Source organism: Ambystoma mexicanum, chromosome 4p (assembly GCF_040938575.1).
Source record: "Ambystoma mexicanum isolate Mex_15411 chromosome 4p, UKY_AmexF1_1, whole genome shotgun sequence".
In the NCBI taxonomy this organism is placed as follows: domain Eukaryota; kingdom Metazoa; phylum Chordata; class Amphibia; order Caudata; family Ambystomatidae; genus Ambystoma; species Ambystoma mexicanum.
Window position 1 is genome coordinate 922,985,781 of NC_090927.1, and position 20,140 is coordinate 923,005,920.

A 20,140-nucleotide genomic window follows, 5' to 3' on the forward strand; every position below is an offset into this window, starting at 1 on the left:
AAGAAGGGCTATGTGCCTAGTAAAGATAAAACTATGACACTGGAGGGATTGAGAGATGAGCTTGATCATTCACTACAACGACTATTCTTAAATTCCCAGCGCACTGAGAAACCAAGACTGCCTGGAAGACAAACTATGAAGCAACAAGGAACTGGGTTTTTTGGAATACAGCTGTCGCCGGTTGAGGGTGTTGAGCCGCAGGAAAATCTTAGACCCGGAAATGACCAGAAAAATCAGACGTATGTAATCCAGCAATGTTGCTCTCACCCCTTTCCGCAATATGATTTAAATAGGCAATCAGTGATGAATATCTTCTCTGAAATACCTGCTCTTTAGGATTTATCCTCATTTGACATAGAGCAAATTGAATTCTTGCATGACCGAGACCTCTCAGTGGTTAAATTGTGGATGAGATCGGCCTTGGTTAGAAATGCATTATGGCAGGCAAGGATTGTGCTCTATAACCTGGGTTTCTTATTAATTAACCAATTCACTTTTGATCATCAACATGTCCCCAATTATGGGAACAAATATCGTTGAGTCGGAATGATATTAACTCTACCAACCACTTGGGCCATAGTTTGGGGCTAAATGAGAATTGGGGTAGATTAGGTTTGTCCAGAGTCCATTTGAATAAGTGTTAACAAAGAAATCATTTGCCAACGATCTCCCTGGCCTCATGGAACACACAGGGTTTTAAACACCTTACTTCATCAAAAAACAATTTGTTGCAAGAGTATGATATTATAGTTTTGCAGGAAATATGGCTAGCATCTCCACCCGTGTGGTATCAACATTTTATTGCTTTGGTCCCGGCGGTCCTCTCTATTCATGGTCGCCCAATGGCTGGCCTGATGGTAGCAGTTAAAAGCTCTTCTAATCTTACACTTACACTTTGGGTTTTGCCGAATAGCAAGCTTCAGATAGTTAAAGTAGGTTTCTGTGAGCAGTATACAGCAATCATTAATGGCTATTGTAACCACGCTGGTATTGCTGATGATACCTTTATTAAGGACCTGGAATCCCTCTTAGATCTGATAGCTTTGGACCGTGCGTGCAAATATAATATTATAGCAGGTCATCTTAACATCAAATGCATAGATCGCCCTACCCAAATCCTTCTTCCTAATGCTATATGATGGAATAGCTTGATGAAGGAACGAAATTTCCATATGTTAAATGGGGCATTGCCGGGTGATATTCTCTTGTCCAACACCTGGCACAGAGGGGCACAAACTGCACTCTTGGATTATGTGTATACAGATTGTGGTTTATTTAACCATATTACACACTTTCAAATACAGGCACAATCATTGAGTGACCATGATATTTTGGAGTTAGGGTGGTCCTAATCCAACCAGAGAAAAAAGCTAAATCATTCAGTTATTACCGGCTTGGTTCTAAATAGTGCCCAAAATAGGGTCTTCTGGACGCGTAGGCTATTGGACGAGTTTGATCAGAGATTGTTGTGGCCTGCCTCCTACCTAGATAAGGCCCCCTTGTATGCTGAAGTAATGAATATTTTTAAAACAACTAAGAGCAAATGTGCTAGCCAAATTAAGAACAAGCTACATACCTTTGACCCCGAGGTGGCCCAGAGGAAAGCTATTTATCGGGCTGATAAAACAAAGGCTAGTTTATTACCTGTGGCACTGAAATTAGGAAGAATAAGATCAATTAAGTGTTGCTTTAAAAACTGGTTAAAAGCAAGACAAATATTAACCCTGCAGCGAGACGCCGAAAGCATGTTGGAGGCTTTAGCTTCAAAAAGCTCTGCTTATGGGGCCTCCTAAATGGAGTACATGGCCAGGGAAATTTGGTTTCCCATATAAATCCAGTCCCAGAAGAAGTGTGGATATCTTTTTATAAGACACTTTACGCTGTGGCCCCTTTGTCGCTGGTCTTGAAAGAACCAGGTAGTATTCGAGCTGGCTTTCTTAAATTTGATCTGGAGGATATTCCCTTTTACATCTCTAGGCTAAGCTCTTCCCGGGCCCCTGGGCCCGATGGCCTCTCTAATTTTGTTATCAAAAAGCAGCCGATATCATGGGCTAAATTCCTGGCAGTTATTTTCTTTTTTTTTTAAACTTTCTTTATTGGCATAGCGAAAGAACAGACAATCAGCAAAATGTACAAGGTGAATATGGTAGCAGGTACATGAGCGAATACAAATTGCATGGAAGATACAAGCGGGGGCAGATGCCCAATCGAGCAGACATATAAGGCTCAGGGAAGGACTATTTCACCTCACCAGGAGGTGGGGAAGACAACAGTTCTAGATCACCTTTGTTGTTCAGGTAGGTACAAAATTCTGACCACACATTCTTGGGGTGGGAGCTCTACGGGAGGGTTTTGATGTAGTCCTCTTCGCACGCTTGAGTCCAGGTGAGGGCCCTCAGCCACATTTCAAATGAGGGGGGGGCGGCGTTTCCAACATTGCAATATGCATTTTTTGGCCACTATGGTAGCGACATTCAGAAACCTGGACATTTTCCCCAATTCAGGGCTATCCCATAGGCCAAACAATACAGCTAACGGTTCCGGGGAGATGGGGAGCGCTGTGATTTCAGTGAGGGTGTCTATTATGGCCTTCCAGTATGGACCCAATGCATCACAGGACCAAAACATGTGCATATGATCCGCATCTAAAGATTTACATCTAGGGCAGGGGTGAGCCTGAGGGCGTGTAAACTTGTCCAGTCTGTGCGGAGTGTAGTACAGGTGATTTAGGAGCTTATATTGTATGCATCTGTATCTGGCATTAAAGGAAGTGGCGCGGGTGTGTACGCACATCTTCTTCCATATTGCGTCAGTGATAAGGTGTCCCAATTCGTCGCTCCATAGCTTGCGCGCCGCACGTGGCAACTCTGTGGGGTTGGTCATCTGCATTTTATATAGGGAAGACACGATCCCTCCAGCCCCGGCTAAGTTAGATATATAGTGTATCTCCGGTGCGTCTGGGGGCTCATCAGGGTATGAGGGCCAGTAGGCTCGAAACGCTGCTCTCAGCCTGAAATATAGCAGTAGCTCTAGCGCAGTACCAGAGTGGCCCCGAAGCCATGTTTGCAGAGTGATGAACTTCCCATTGGGATAGAAATAGATATCCCAAGTCTTCCCAGTGTTTCATTAGAAGTTTATCATGTGTGGGGGTGAGGCCTGGGAATTGCCAAATGGGCAACCATTTATAACCATTCGCTCAACCATTCGTTGAGCGAAATTCTATTCTCGTCCTCAGTGATCCTGGATCCCGCCTGGTCCACTCGAGTCTTCAGTGAGGCAACATTTGCATTGATGTCGTCGAGCTTTTCGTGAAAAGCGGCAACGTTTTTGGCCATGGATTCCATTAAAGTGGTGAGATCAGGCGGTGTGACACCACGGTGAGGGCCCGGGTCAGGCGAGGATGACGCTTGGTCTGACTCAGCTCGAGGGACCATTTTGGCGAACTTGTCCATGGTGCCCCCGTGGGTAGCGCTCTTAGATCTGGCTGGCATTTGGTCGGCGTAGGTCTGGAAGCTGGAGAGGGATGCCGGCGGGGGGAGGGCGATGAAGAGAGTAGGTGTAGGTCTTAACTGGGCCCTCACTCGATGCCCCTGCCCCAGCCGCGCAGCCAAGCTCAGCAGCAAGGTGGTTTAGGGTGGGTGTCGCCCCTGGGCGGTTGCAGATTGTAAGGTGGCCTGGCTTCAGTTAGTTTGTATGGGCGAGCCCCACACTTGGCAGGCTGGTATGTAGTGGGGCCCAAGTATAGCTGAAGAGGCGTCGCCGGGTCCACAATGAAGGCAGCGCACATGGGTGCCGGGTGGAAAACGACTGTTGCAGTAAATATGGGGCCGCGGCAGCCCCATGAGGGATTCTCCGGAGGGGGGCGAGGGTGGAGGGCGCGCTCGCAGGCCCAGAACGCTGCTATGTCTGCCACGGCTCGCCACCATGGAGCACCCACGGCCAGCAGTGTCGGGCTCCCGCGATGCGCCCCGGGATCCTTGCCGATGTACGAAGGGAGGGGGACCGGGGCCACTCCTCCGGCCATCTCGCGGGGGCCCAGGAAGGTGATCCCAGCGGAGGGGGCCGACGGCCATGCGCTGGGGAGGTCAGCACCCGGCCAGCAGCTCCCAGGGGTCGCAGCTGGGTCCCCAAAGGTTGAAACGGTCCCAAATTCACACAGAGCACGGCCACATGTATGCACAGTGCCTCAGCGAAGTATCAGTGTCATATAGCAAGTAGGACCACAGATGTTCAAGGATTAAAGCATGCGCCGCACAGAGCTGAGAGGCTAGGCAGCCATCTTGGGCTGCTCCACACCGCCACTCCCCTGGCAGTTATTTTTGACAAGTGAGTAGATCCAGCATTTTGCCTCTGTCCTGGAGGAAATCAATTGTACTCCCAATCTATAAAAAAGGTGACCGGACCCAACCTGGTAATTATAGACGTATTACCTTGTTGGATGTGCCGGGAACATTTTTTGCTAGATTGATTTTAAGAGATCTTAATAAATGGCTGGACAAAGATAGGCTGCATGATCCAAACTAGACTGGATTCATGCCTGGTATGGGAACATCCATAAATTAGCATGTACTGCAAGCAGTTAAAACACACGAACTGCAGAAAAGGCAGCCTTTGTATGTAGCTTATATTGATTTTGCCGCTGCTTTTGACTCTATTAGCCGAGAGTTGCTTATAGAGAAATTAAGGAAAGCTTCATGTCCTGAAAATATCGTTTTTTGGATTAATTAATTACATACAAACACAACCATACAGGTGCGTGTATCCCTGGATGGCAATCTCTCAGAACTATTGAAACTTTCAGGCGTCTGAAACAAGGGTGTTTATTAGCTTGCACCCTCTTCAATTTTTTTGAGGCGGATGTATGCCATGAGTTTGCGAATGTTCTCTCTGATGTGCCGAGGCTAGGAGGGCGTGCACTACCCTGATTGTTCTATGCTGACGACCTTGTGTTGATAGCTAGAACTCCCTGGAGCCTGCGCGCCCTCCTCCTGCAGCTGGAGGATTATGCTACAAGGAATTCTCTGAATATTAACAAAGGTAAGTGTAAGATCATGGTGGTAGCCAGTACTTGGAAGTGAATCAGTCGAACCTCCATCTGGCTGCTGCAAGGTATAAATCTGGTGGTGGTCCATGAATATAAGTATGGGCCTAGCAGTTAGCTCAGATGTGAATGACAAGCCTTAACATTGGTATTTAAAGTTGAAGTTGAAAACAGGTATCTCACAAGCCCGTATTATCCAGGCCAAGTTTTGATAGGTTTCTTATTTACCAGCCATAGGTTCTTTTAAGCAAAAAGTGGCACCGACACTTGTTTATGGAGCTGAAACAAGGTCATGGCAAGTCGAATGCTTATGGAACAAAAAGGAGGGCTCCTTCTGGCGAGCAGTCCTGGGTTTACCACAAACAGTGCCCATTTGTGCAATACGACATGAGATGGGCTTAGTTTCGTTATATGCAGTATATATTTGGAGGCTTTTATCCTGTTATAGAAAATATCTAATGATTGCAAAACAAAATTCTGTTATGAATATTTTAGCAAAGAATGTGTTGAAAACTGATCATACAAAGATAAAAATGTGGAGAAAAAAAAATAGAAGCCATTATGGAGAGAGAGAGAGTATTACGGAGAGCCTGCTGTTTGAAAATCTGAATTGAGCTAAAAAAAAAAAGCTATGGCTGAGTGATTGGTCACATAATAGAGAACAGTGTTGTAAGTTGCGATTATTCAGAGATCATTCCTTTGTGATAAATAAGTGTAATACACCACTAACTAGTTTGCCTCTGCATGGACATAGCATTAATGTACTTTGGTTAAGTGTTGGCCCAGCTAGTACTACAAATCGGTTACTCTAGTCTTTGAATGAAATTCAGCAGTTAGCTGTAACAGAACCTGAAAGTACACAGCTTCGGAAAACCAATGTGATTGATACATATTGTCCAACATGATCTGTAGCGTTGGAGGGTCTTTGTGTATATGATGTAGCAGAACTCTACTCATATTGAAATACTGAAGCAAACAGTGACAGCGGATGGTTTAAAGTACATGGATGTACTAGTTGTCTAGTGATACATGAGAAGGCAAGTCTCATCACCCAAATTAAACTTGTTTGCCAAGGCTTCAAGTTCAGAGTTGTACCAGGTTTTATGCTTATAGGCAGGTTTTAGGCCGATCCTCATGACTGGGACAAGAACGTCACAAGTGTTAGTAATAGCAAGATGGAGGTTGCTGAGAGCAGAGTCAGAGGTAGATTCTGCAGTGGGGTAGAGGGGGATGAAGGTGGATGCGAAGGAAGCAGCTGACACTCCTTTCATTGGAAGGATGTTCCTCAATGAGGTTGGCAGGGCTAGTTGTGGTGAGGTCACAGGGCCAGGAGGACCTAGGTGAGAGGAGATGTGAGAGTGGTCTCACCAGGAGAGAGGGGTGATCAGTGGGGAGGAGAGTGAAAGGTCTGTGTGGATGAAAGCATCAAGAGTGTGTCCAGCCGAGTGGGTCAGACCTGAACAGAGAATGGAAATGAAGAGCGAGGTGCACCGGTCACAGAAGAGACTGGATGCCGTGATTGATGAGTCCAGGTGGATGTTGAAATTACCCATTAGAAGAAGTTTAGAGGTGGTTGTGAGGAAAGAGGAGGAGAAATTGGCACATTCAGAGAGGAACGGGGTGGTAGAGCCAGGTGGCCTGTAGGCAGTGGCAATGGTCAGAGAGGAGGTGGGAGAGATGACCAGCTTGCAAACCAGGCCCTCAAAGGAAGAGTATTGCTGGGGGGGTATGGGGGACCCACTCAGGAAAAATCAGAGCAACCCCACTGCCAGCACAGATAGGGCAAGGCTTGGAGATAATCTTATAGCCATCATGGAGAAGGGAGTCAAAAGCAGTGACTGAGCTGGAATTGACCCACGTCTCTTTAAGTACAAGGATATTGATGTCAGCTTTCATTCAATTGCGAATGCAAGAGGTTTTGAAAACTAACTGCAAAGTTTTGTTTGGAAGTAAACATGTACTTGTTTTTGGAGACTTGTTACAATTAACTCCTGTGAAAGGTCAACCAGTTTTTTTTTAAATGCTGCAACCTAAGGATAGTAAAAAAACTATAGGAAGTATTTGTAATTTTAACCTTGGGAATTGTTTTGAATTCCAGGAACTTACCATTAATATGAGGCAATCTGCAGACTTAGAATATGCAGAAATGCTTAATAAGATTTTTATAGGTGTTCTTGAGTAGAATATGAAAGCAGTCTTAAAGAGAAGACTGATTTCTAACATGTTTCATGCAGATTGCAGTCTGTCTGGAAATACACATTTCTTGTGTTGCTTTGATATGCACACTTACAGAGTGTAACAAGTTTAACTCTACAATGCTACTGTCAGAGAAGCAAAATATTGTGGAGATGAAATCGTGTGATGTTTTAGATGGTCATGTTTTGCCATTAGAGTTGGATAAGAGAGCAATAGCTCGATTAGTTCAACTAGAGAATTACATTTCTAAAACAGCAGGTCTAGAAGAAGTTTTAAAACTGTGCATCAATGCAGAAATTGGTCTAGTCAATAGAGCGATGGGAAGAGTGCATTTCACACTTTTAATCACAGTACAAATATTGAACATGTTGACCAAACCCTAAAGAAAGTAGTTAAAGAACATACAACAAGGTTATCATCTAGATATATAGCACCTTTAGAATTGTAATATTCTGACTGTCAGTAAACAAAACCACCTGGCCTAGATATGTCAGTGAACAAAAACAAGAGGCACAGATATGTGAGGTCATAAGTGATGTCATCAATGACATTTGTGATGTCATCTTTGATGTCCTGGGTGTTTGTTTTAGCGGTGCATGGTGGTGGCGTGAGTTATGGTTGCGTAACTTACCATAACTGGTGAAATTTTGAGCTTTTTCGGTTTTACTTGTAACCATAACGTCCCTTTGACAACGTTTTTTCACTGAATTCCATAGGTTTTTATTAGTGCAACTTAACCATAATGTCCCTTTTAAAACGATTTTTCAGTGAATTTCATAGGTTTTTATTAGTGCAACCTAACCATAACATCCTTTTAACAATGTTTTTTCAGTGCATGCAAATGTGCCAAAAGTTATTTGCTGAGGTAATAATGTTTTTTTGAAACATATGAATGTAGCTTAATTAAACTGGGTGTTGCTGGTGGTTGCTCATAGGCATGTTTTTGGTGTGGTAGAAAAATGTTAAGGATGTGCATTCTGGGGTCTTTTGCATTATGTTCAGTACATTACCAATGATTGGTTGTCATTTAAATTACAATTGGGATTAAATATATGAACACATGGTTGAAGAAAGGTTTGGTGAAATCCAAGAATCAATCAACAGTAAAGACATTGATTGGCCCACATATGAATTGTCTACCACTGACTACTGACATTGTTCAGCTACAGTAATCAAATTAAGGAAGTCAAGTAGAAAACCAACAACTAATCTACAGTAAAACATATTACACATCTAAAATGGATTGGACATATAATTATATGATAATTCAATGATTGCCAGTGAAGAATACCTTAACTTATAAATATGCAAAACATGTAAGTGTGAGATATAAGACAATATATCTTTTTGAAGAGAAATTGAATTTAGCTTGAATGCAGATCACTTGGCAATCCTTTTTCAAAGTGCACATATCAGATGTGTAATTTGGTTGTGTGTTATTGTCTTTGTGTTGGATGCAAGTGGACGCTAGATGAGAGGCTTCACTATCATTAAGTTCAAAGGTTGTGATGTTTCGAGTTGTTCTTTGGTGCACTATGAAACTGTGACGCATGTGTGTTTTTGAGTATTTTGCTTGCAGTGTAATATTGTGTGGATCATCTAGGTTGGCATAACTTTTCACTTGTTTATTTAGTACAATGTGAATGTGTAAGCGCAGTTCGAATGTTAGTTTGCGCAATTCTTGTGTTACATTCAGTTTGTTTGGGTTGTGGTGTTGAGTGATGCTTTTTCAATGGAGTTGTAAGTCTTTATGTACTGTGTGCATGTGTATGTTGTTTGTGCTGTTTAACACATGGGCCTGAGTCTGAGTGTTGGTGCCAGAATATGAAAGTAGGCTCTGTTTGGTAGCCACCATATGAAAGAAAAGAAGAAAACAAACATTTTAGCTTTTTGCATTAGATGTAAATATATGTGTATCTTTGTGTGTGTTTACGGTGTGTGTGTGTGTGTGTGTATCTTTGTGTGTGTTTACGGTGTGTGTGTGTGTGTGTGTGTGTGTGTGTGTGTGTGTGTGTGTATCTTTGTGTGTGTTTACGGTGTGTGTGTGTGTGTGTGTGTATCTTTGTGTGTGTTTACGGTGTGTGTGTGTGTGTGTGTGTATCTTTGTGTGTGTTTACGGTGTGTGTGTGTGTGTGTGTGTGTGAGAATGTAGTTACTTCAGCTGTTGTGCAATTTGAGCTTATGGTATGGTAGATTGGAGAGTGCAAAGGCATGCAAGAAACAGTGAAGTTGAAAGTGGCGTGTGCTTGAGTGGGGCTGTAACTATCAAATGTACAAAAATGATCAATTCAATTTAATTCACGCTCTGAAACACTTGTGTACGAGTGCGATAGAAATAAAATATCAATTCAATACACAGTTATGCAGGGTTAGTATGTCAATCCTCGAGGGCACAGAACTGGGTGTCATTTTTCCTCTAGGTATACGAACAAGGAGGTGAAGATATGTATTTATTTATTATTTATTTAATTTTACATTTGTAAAGCTCCGAAGGCCCAAGTGCATCCAGGCACTGTTGCAAGACCAGTTACACCCAATGAAGATGCTTGAAGGAAGATCGTTACAGACATGCATAGAGATCACACCATTTTACACCATTTGCATACAGAGTCCATGCCATGCTGTACGAGAGCTAGTGTTGAGAGTTTAGGTAAATAGCCACGTTTTCAGGGCTTTTTGGAAAAGCCCTGTAAGACTCCTCTGATCTTAGGGCAGGCGCGAGGGCATTCCATTGATTAACCCCCACCACAGTAAAGCTAGTACCTCCTCCTCTATCTCATGTGAATTTGGGTGGTGCAAGGCGGTGGCCATGTAGTGCCCATGTCAGTCTGGTGGTGTTGGTTCTCTTGATTTTCTGTGCCAGATATGCTGAGTCTAGGTTAGCCAGGCATTTGTGCGTGATAGAGAGAGTTTTGAAGATGATCCCTTCGCTAATAGGGAGCCAGTGGACCTCCCTTCTTACTGGTGAGATGTGATTTCTTTGTGGTATAGTGAGTGCATCGCATAGGGCGTTGAATGATCAATCATTTTCATATATGGTAACTGCCCAACTCACTGGAGCCCTTTCACTGCATTTTGTGAATGATCGTTTCACCATATTTTTTCATGCCATTTTTTGGGGGGTTGAGGGATATATTTTAAGTTGGTTGTTTTTAGGGTGGTGGTGGGTTGGCAGAGGCGGGGGGCATAGAACAGAGATAAGCTTGGTCTGCACCCCATCAAAAATGCTATAAAAATCGCTGTGAAATGGCCACCACAGTGGATTGTCTCTGATCTTCATAAATTACATATGGAGAAAGAAAATAGGTAGTCTGATATTTGTACTATCCTTGATGTGTGAACCTTATTGCAGTAACAGAAAAAACATAGAATTCAGAGTTCAGGTTTCTTGTCTTGATTACATGTTGTGTAATAGGGTCCTAGCTGAATTCAGAGCAACTCCCATTTCGCGTTTTCCCTAACCCGCTAGCAGAAAACATGGGAAACCCCATTAAACCCAAACGAAAATCTTCATGCAATATTGATTTAGGACAAACCGGTTACTGCATTGTGCAAGCAACAAAACAGATGCAAATAGAATTTCCTCAAAATATGAGGAGTATATTGAATGTAAGTGGAAGTCGGGCAATGAAGGACATGGGTGTATGAAATGTTCACCTCAAGTAAATATTTATTAAAAATAGATATTCGGGTTTGGCCAAATACTTAAAAGCTATTAGATCTTTTGCCTACAATCTATTGATCACTTTAAAAAAAAAGACTGAATACCAGAGCCTGCAAGCCATGCCACTGGTAGCACACAGGCACAGCTGGAAGTTTTAAGTTGTTACAGGAGTTGGGACTAGGTAAGTGTGTGTGTGTGTGTTGTGTTTGCATGTGTGTGTGTCTGGGGAAGGTTGGGAACTGACCTGGGCACAATGTTTGTATGGCGGGGGAGTGGTGTGGCAAAGGCTCTTACAGCTGGTGAACCCTCCCCCGATTGAAAAATGTTGGGTCGGGTGGCGGGGTGGCTTTCATGGCAGGCGAAATTGTCCCAATCCCAGCTGTTGAAGGCCACACAAAATCAGCCTAAAAAATCAGCATTTTTGGTGTGGGCTTTAACAGTCGGGATTTTGACATAGAACCACTTATCATTTGAAACTGAATGCTTCCCCTTCTGGAGACATTAAGTGCTGCTTTGACTGTGTGCCAGGAAAAAATGATCCATGTCATTTTCAGATAGCTATTCAAAGGATCAACAAACAAATGCTCCTGTCAATTCTTTAACTGAATGCAGTAAAAGCTGAAGGTGCGAAAGTGAAAGAGTATGTCCTTAGTCTGTGGGACAGACAAAGGGCCTCAGTACAAGTCCGGCGGTAGCCGTTCCGGTAAAACCGGCAGGCTGCTGCCGGATTTGCGATTTTTACTGGCGCCAGGCTTGCCAGAAACACCAGGATTACAACCATGGTGTTCCTGGAAATCAGGGGCTGATACAATGTTAATCTCCATTCCTATTTGAGTCCAATAGTACTCAATGGGAATGGCGATGACGGAAGCCCAAAAAACTCTGCAGGTGGGTGCCGTCCGCCCGCCAAGTCTGACCTGGCGGGCATGACAGTACCTTCCCGCAGACTCGTAGTGTGCTGGTCCGGTAACGACAGTGCTGGTAGGCTTACCGGCACCATTGTTACCGGACTGGCACACTCATAATGAGGCCAAAGCCTTTCTTCTGGTACGATGGGGGGGGGGGGGTGCGCTGAGAGAGAACTCGGGTTGTCTCTGTTGCAGTGTATTTTGCAAATGAAAACCATTGAGGTAAATAAATAGTTTGGCAAATCATAACAGCTGAGTAGTCAGGGACTAATTCACTTGCTCTGAAGAACTTCGCGAGAAATATGTAGGTTTCAGGTTACAATCTCACTAGTTCCCTATCCAAGTAAGATAGTTAAGGGGTTCACTAAGAGGGCTGCAGAGAACCCGACAAATTTCAAATTGAGGAACTCTTTAAGCGCTTTTTGAAGCATGGAATTGTATGATTATTATTCCTACAATTGGAACTGAACTGCTATTGACCATGTAAAATAAATGAAAACTGTTAATATCCTCAATATTTGGCGAATACACTTATGTTGTTTGTGCAACCTACAACATGCTAGTCTGGCCCTTGTTTTACCTTGGGAGTGGGCGGAGCCTGCAATGATTTCCTATGGGAATTCAGGACGAACATACCCACCCTTAGCACTTAAGGTGTTAACCTGTGAGCCAAAAACTACCTTCATCCATTTATTGCTAACAATATGCAGATAATGGATCATGTCTAGAACATGTATTTCAAATTGCATGCCACCCCAATAATTTCTGTGGAGAAGAAATCTAATTTACTTATGTCTCCCATAACTATACCACTGAAATATTAATGGCCTGCGGTAGTGGCCATGTAGTTACGGTTAAGTTGCTCATCTCATAGAAAGAGCACTTTTTGGGCAGCTTATAACTTCGCTCCCCCTTGACGAATAATTACCGAACTTTGCAAAAAATGTAATTGGCCCGCTCTGAATTTTTTGGCAAGTTTGGTGAGGTTTAGTCAAGGGGGGGCAAAGTTATAGTGGGGGTGCCAAACATTTTTTTTTTTCCATACACACAGCCACTGGATGGATTTTCATCAAATTTAAGGCAGTAGCGGCGGCTTGGTCCCAAAAGCGTGCTTTTGTAAATTTGGTGTAAATCCATCCAGTAGTTTTTTTTTTTAAACAACCAAAATATAGGTAAAAAAAGAAAATGTGTGTTATCTGGGTCCGGTCCGTGGACCCACTTCCCTGTCGATTGGCCTAGAGGGTAATGTTATATCCAGGGACACTGGACGCGACCCCTGATTGGATTGTGAAAAGCGTGAAGTGCGTCAGATTTTTGGAAATGCCTGCCATCGTGTATTCATGGCCATCAGCCAGTATCTGCAGTAAAAACGGTATCCAGGCATTGTTTCGAATGCCAAAGTTTAGAGAAAAAAATGCATCGAAAAAATGCATTTTTTTTGTAGGTAAAGGTTTTATTTTTACTAAAATGGGTGTTAAGGGGTACAAACGGGCACCCCCCCATTGAAATAAAAATGCATCTTGGGTGGCTTATAACTTTGGCGCCACTCAGTGAAACTGCATGAAATTTTGCAATTATTTTCTAGGCTTGATTCTGAATGGTTCTGGAAAGTGTGGAACAGTTTTGTCAAGAGGGAACCAATTTAGAGGAGGGGTCCCAAAATATTGTAAAGGCTTAAAAAAGTGGTACCATTTGACAAATCTGCACAAAAATTTACAAAACGATTCTAAATCTAGAGGTGCTAAATTAGAGGGGGTCTCAACTTTTTTAGATGGCTTATAACTTTGTTGCCTTTTGACGAATGTGGACAAAGGTTTTCAGAAAGATTATAGACCCAACCTTCAATGTTTGTGTAAAGTCTGAATGGATTATGTCAAGTGGGGGTTTAGTTATTTGACTATTGTATGTACATACATTTTGACACTTTTGAAAAATAAAACATGGGCATATTTCAAGCAAACTCATGTAAGGAGCATTGGCAATGACCTTAAAGCATGGTTTTGCAAATGTGCCCGTGTTTTATTTTTTGACAAGTGTCATAATGAAGGAACAAAAAATTGTGATATACCTTTGGTGCCTGAGGTATAGCCTGTAGTTATGGGCAGTGGCCAGATTGTCCGGGTCATGGTATAAGGTCATGACCTGGACAATCTGACTACTGGCCATGATCACAAGGGATGAAGAATTGTGTTAAAGTGGCCATGTCCACCTGGCACCGGCTATGTGGTAAAGTTATTCGAAAGTAGGATAGGTTTGAAAGAGGAAAAGAAATGTGCTTGTGGTAATATGGTCATAGGGTTCTGTCTTCGCCTTCTGCAGGCTGCCATGGAAAGGGAAGAGGGGCTCTGTACGGAGCCCCACCTTCTCTTTCCATGGTGGCCATCTTGGAAAAGGATTTTCCTTCCTACAGGCGGCCCGCTGTAGGAAGACAAATCTATTTTTAGCACCTGGGTTCCCGCTTTAGGAACCAGGGGCACTAATGGAATGTATCCCCCTTTTCAGGGGCTGCAATGGAGGATAATGATCTGCAGCCCTATTTATTTATTTATGTATTTATTTATTTATTTATTTATAATGCGCCGAAGCCTAGGCATCAGGGTGCACACAGACACACTTCGCTTGGCCCTAAAACTTGGGCTGCTGGGACATTATCCCCCGTTCCGGTCCCTGGAACGGGGGATGAACGTCACATTATTTCCATTAGCATAACACAAAATGCTAATGGACATGTTGAAAAAATATATTGAGTCTATGTACTGTACTGAGAAATGTAAAGTAGATGGAGTCTATAAGATTATTTTTTTTATTCTATTTTTAAACTGTGAAAGGTGGTTCCTAAAGTAACCTTTCTTCTGTTGTTTTATGAAAAATACATTTTTTCAGGAGTGGTTAGAACGTAAGGTGAGGAGGAAAATGAGGGAAGAGGCACCAAGCACAGGTGGACAGTGGAAGATGTTGCACGTGTGTTACTTCTAAGTTAGTGGGCAGTGTTTCTCATGCTCCTTGATTACAGCTTCAAACACATGTCAAAATTGCTTCCCCCTGCAGAATGGTGTGTTGCAGTATATACAGAGCAATGTTGTCTTCCAAAGATGTGGATCGACAACCATTTTTATTGCTGGCAAGGTAGCTGGTGGGATTTTGTGTCCAACAGAAGTAGGCTGTGTGGTTACAGTATTGGTTGAGGAAGATGATGTGGAGGAAGACAGCCTACTACTTGCTAAGAAAGAAACAATCTTTCTGAGAGCATTGCAGTATTTGAATTTGGTGTGGCAGCACATGGAGGGGGTCCCGTAAGAGTAATGTCCAGGTAGTCCGCGACTGAGTGCACTCAGTGCATTTCACATTTGTAGCTTTAGCCTTTGGTACATTCCCAATAGTGGTAAAAAAACTGCCGTACTCATGATTCTCTCTGGGTAATAGAGCTAGGCACTTCCTCATCTTCTTGGTCCTCTTCATTGTCTTTGGAAATAATGCCATTTTTTTGTTATGTGGGTCTTCCAGCTGCTGGTGGTGGCTCTTGGGGAGGGAGGATGGCAATAGCTGATGCCATTTTTAAGATAAATAGCAGTTTTGCTACTATTCTTCCAAGTATGTGCGTTGTACTAGATTGTTAATGGATAATGAGTAAGAATAGGTGTAGGAGCTGTGCAAGGGTACATTTTGAGCTTGAAAGTTCCTAGATCAGTAGAAAATGCAGTTCTGAACTGTACTCGAAGTAAGGACCGGCACACGAAGTGCAAACACGTTCATGGAACTGTTATCATGTCGCGCGCTAGCGCATGGTCACGTGGCACTGTACGGAAGATCCACAATGATGTCAGACATTCGCAGACATCAACGGAAGCAAAACGAGTGGGAAAAGCATTGAAGTATTAGAAATGATTATATCTCAGAGGTATGGCTTTTCTTAAAGCTGGTCTAATCGGCGAGTCATTGAAATACCTTGTTCAATTGATGATGAGAATTTAGTATCAGATACCGGGTCAATGCAATGTCGCTGTTCACTGGAATCTGACGGTGAAATGCCAAAGACTGTTGATTATTGACACAAAGATAAAGAAAACTCCCAGAGATCTGCGCCAATATTTGTATGTAAGTTAGTTTAATTGAGGTTTCGTCACAAAATGCCCTTCCTGATGACACGTGTTACGGCTCTCTCTGAAGCCTTTCTCAAATCAGGGCTAAATCTATACACATAGAATTATCCAAACATTATCCAATCATTTTGTATTGAATAAATAGCAAAATGGTAAAAATAATGACAAAATCATCATTAGCACATGTTAAGTTGATCCAAGCAAATTTGCACAAAACAATAATGTTGAAAATATCAAATTAATGGCAAGATAGCCAAAGGTGGCAATAATTGAGACAGAGATTGCCAGAGGAGAAGATGACACTGCATGAAGAGGCCACAAGCCAATTCATCCTCCATGAGCAGGTGCAAGGCGTGGGAGGCCTTGAGAATTATTAGGACACGTTTGGTGAGTGGCTGTCATTGATCATCGTACGTTTGCCAGTCATGCATGACCCACCTTTCTGAGCAGTGGCACATCAGGCTGTAGTTGTATGACATCCCTGGCTAATGCATGTTTTCTGATGTACAGACTCGAGTCACATGACCATCATAATGGGAGTACACTGTCTGGCAGACATGTGTGGAACATGTCTGTGTGACAGTACACATCACCCACCGTGTACTCCCTTGGTACATGGGCACTATGAGACACTCATATGTACTACTGTGTGCTACATTCTTGTGGCCTGTCACTCTGCACTGCTGTACATGTACATGCAATCGAGGTGGAAGTATCACGTCATGACATGCTGAGTTGCATGTGCCATTTGCCACCTGCTGACGTGGATGCCTTGTCATGGTGCATATCTGAGCTGTCTGTCACTATGCATTGTGGGGTGCCCAGAGAGAAGGTGTATCAGTGCCCACAGACCACAACCCCGAATTACAGGAATGATGTAGTTGCTAATTCACATTAGTGTAGTAAGGGGTTACGCCATCCACTATATGGTCGACGATAGCTGATGCTGGATAGTCATGCAAAGGTTGGCTTCCTTGCAAGATGAAAATCACATGATCGTAGGCAGCACATGTGGGTGTATTTGAACATCCTGAATGGCAATGAGTGTGCATCGCTACATTCCATTCTAAGCATGTGCATGGAAGTTGCTGAAACATGTCATTTAAATTACATTTTAAGGCACCTGTCTGGCGTCAAACGCCTGTATGTGTCTGTCAATTGATACTTGACAGGCACATGCTTTGTCACTTCCATCATTGTGCTGTGCAGTTGCACAGACATTGGCCTGCCTGTGAACTGGATACATGCACTGTTCCCCACACCTGTATCATCTGTCTGGTAAGGTTAGACATGCCAGCTACATCCCACACCCAGATGTGGCATGATGGCTCTGTTGCAACATGTGTAATGTGATATGAATCTGAGGCAGTGCTGGTTCACAGTCTGAGCATGCACGGCCATGAACTTGTCACCCAGCATTGTGGGATGATTTGCATATACAGGGACTGCATTGCAAACAAGAACATCCATGCCAGAGTCATTGCTTATTGAAATGATTGTTCCACATACATGCCACTCATGGACCTTGTATGACCTTCATCACCATGTTCAAATACTGTGTTTCAAGATGATATGTTGTATGAGCTACACATTTGCACATACACCGCCTGCCCACCTGCATTGTTAGAGCATGAGAAACATGGCAGGGACATGGCACTGTAATGCAGATGACACGTAGCCCTCAAACAATCCTCACTCCCTGCCTTCCCCTCATCCTCTATCATACAGTACTTCCCGTCTGGCATACAGGCATGGTGTACTGGTTCCAGTCTTTCTCTCAATGCCATTGACACAGAAAGCCTACGCATTGTGACCCCTGCTCCTTCTTTCCCTCCCACACCCTGGCCCCACACCATGGGCCCATTCCCCGCACCCTCTTGTGGGAAAATGTACCTTGTTGTCGTCTGTGATTCCTCTCTCCTTCTCTCTTTACTTTACGGCCCTTGCCTAGAAGGCCCACTTTCAGCTGCACCTACCCACAGGCATGTTCACTCCCCCTCACCTTTGCCCAGGACCTCAATGTGTCCAGGTTTCTGTCCCAATCCTGATTTTGTGTCTGTGTTGACCGTGGTGGTGTCTGTGTATACAGGTGGATGACTGTTGCCATGTGATGCTCTTCAGCATTACAATGTCACAAGTGTTGTGTTTTTCCCTGGTACATGTGCTAACATGAAAGTTGCATGGCCCATAATTGTGCGTTTCCAACACTTTTGTATGTAAACATCACCACTGACAGCATGGACATGACCGGGACAGAGTGGGGGTACACTGGCATGCATCCGTTGCTTGCAGCTCAAAGTGTGTAAATACACAATGTGTGATGCTTGCGTGTATTGCCATTTGTTGTGTGAGTGCACTTTGATGTAAATGTACATGTGTGTGCCATTGCACATGGATCAATATTTCTTTCTCTGTCCATGTGCAGGTGAGGATGCACCAGATCCAAAGGAGGAGGAGGAGGAAGAAGAGTCAGTGGTGCATCTGACCACCAGTGGAGGACGTGGTGTTGTATGCCATGAAAAGCCATTGGTGCTCCAGACCATCCTCAGTCATGCTGCGGACACTTCAGACTGAGCTGGCTTTGATTCTGAACCGGATGTTTATGCCTCAAAGAGGGCTAGGGTGAGGGCCCCAATGTGCAGATCAGATGGAGACCATGAGTCTGCAGCCATGCAGCTGCCTTCACAGGGCCAGTCAGTGGTGGGCCCCCCATCTGCGGTGGTTACAGCTGCAAGGCCACCCTCCCATGAATTGGCATTTGGTCCTGGGGCTGATGCCAAGGATGGGTTGCAGACCTGCAGCCAATGACAGGGCCAAGACAGTAACAGGAATGATCACTTGCATCAGGCCGCCATGGGACCTGCACACGTGGTGGACATGTGCAGGCTGGGGACACAGAGTGGGAGCATCAGATGTTGCATGCTGCCTTCCGACACGGCAGCATGTTCAACTGAATTTCAGAGGGGGCATGGATAAGATGGCCAAGACCATGACCCCACCAATTGCCCGGGTAGAACAACAGCTACAAGTTATGCAGTCCTCATGCCGCTCCCACAGACTGCGCATGGAAGCCAACGGGCTGATCTGAGGTGTGTGCAGGGGTCCCTGCATGCAGATGCTCAGGCACACAGAGTGGCCCTGAGGATTGAGAGGCAGGCCATGAGGACTGCAATCCATGGCAAGCTCACAGCCACAAGGACACTGATGCACGGGAAGGTGGTTGCCTTCAGGCAGATGCTCCCCGAGCAAATCAATGAATCACGGGTGAGTGTGCATACAGACTCTGCAGCCATCCGTGAGGACATGCATGGAGACCTCCCCACCCTTACTGTGCTGGTGCGTTTAACGGTGTCACGGCTGGCCATGGCCAGTGAAGACCAGGCCTCGCCACTGCGTGGTAGGTCTCCAACACCACAGCCACCTTCAGATTGACCACATGATGGGGGTACCAGCACAGACCAGACTCCTGGTCCATCGTTGCCGTGAGGTCCATGATCCCATTATTTTATTTTATTTTTTTGTTTTTTCCACTTGTGTGGATATTGACATGCATCCTGCCCCTCCCCCCTCCAGGGTGTAAGCTCCCCCTCCCCATTCAAGGATGGACTTTTTTCTTTTCTTTTGTACATGACTGTTGTGGTCTTTTTTATGTTTTCTTTTGGCCCCTTGATTTGGCTTGGACATTTTTGGGTTGGTTTTCAATCCCTGGCCCGGATGGTGGCATGTGTTTGTTTAGTTTTTTGTTGTTGTATAATAGTTTAGATTAAACTTTATACAATCAGAAGCAAAAATAAGAAAAACAAATAAACATAAATATAAAAAGGGAGAAAGCTCACTTATATTCTGAATCAATAATTCGCATTACATAATTACATAATTTTAATAACATTTCAAGATCTTGCAATAAAGAAATATATAAAAATCCTTAGCAAGTAAAATATTGCGTTATCAAGACAGTATCATTTCATTCAATAAGTTTTGACTTTTATAAGTATTGCACAATTTTGATTAGCAGCTTTGAGGGTTTACCTTGTAACATATAGCGCCATAAGCTCTCAGTGTTCAAATGTTTAAAGCAATGTGTTATGCAAGTGAAACTTTCAGACTGCTCTGTTAAGTAGGACAATTTAGCATAAAATGTTTCATCGATTGAAGGATAGCTCTGTGGCAACACAAGTGCCTTGGAAGCAAGACCACGCTGAGCAAACATAAGTTCGAATCCTGGCCCGCG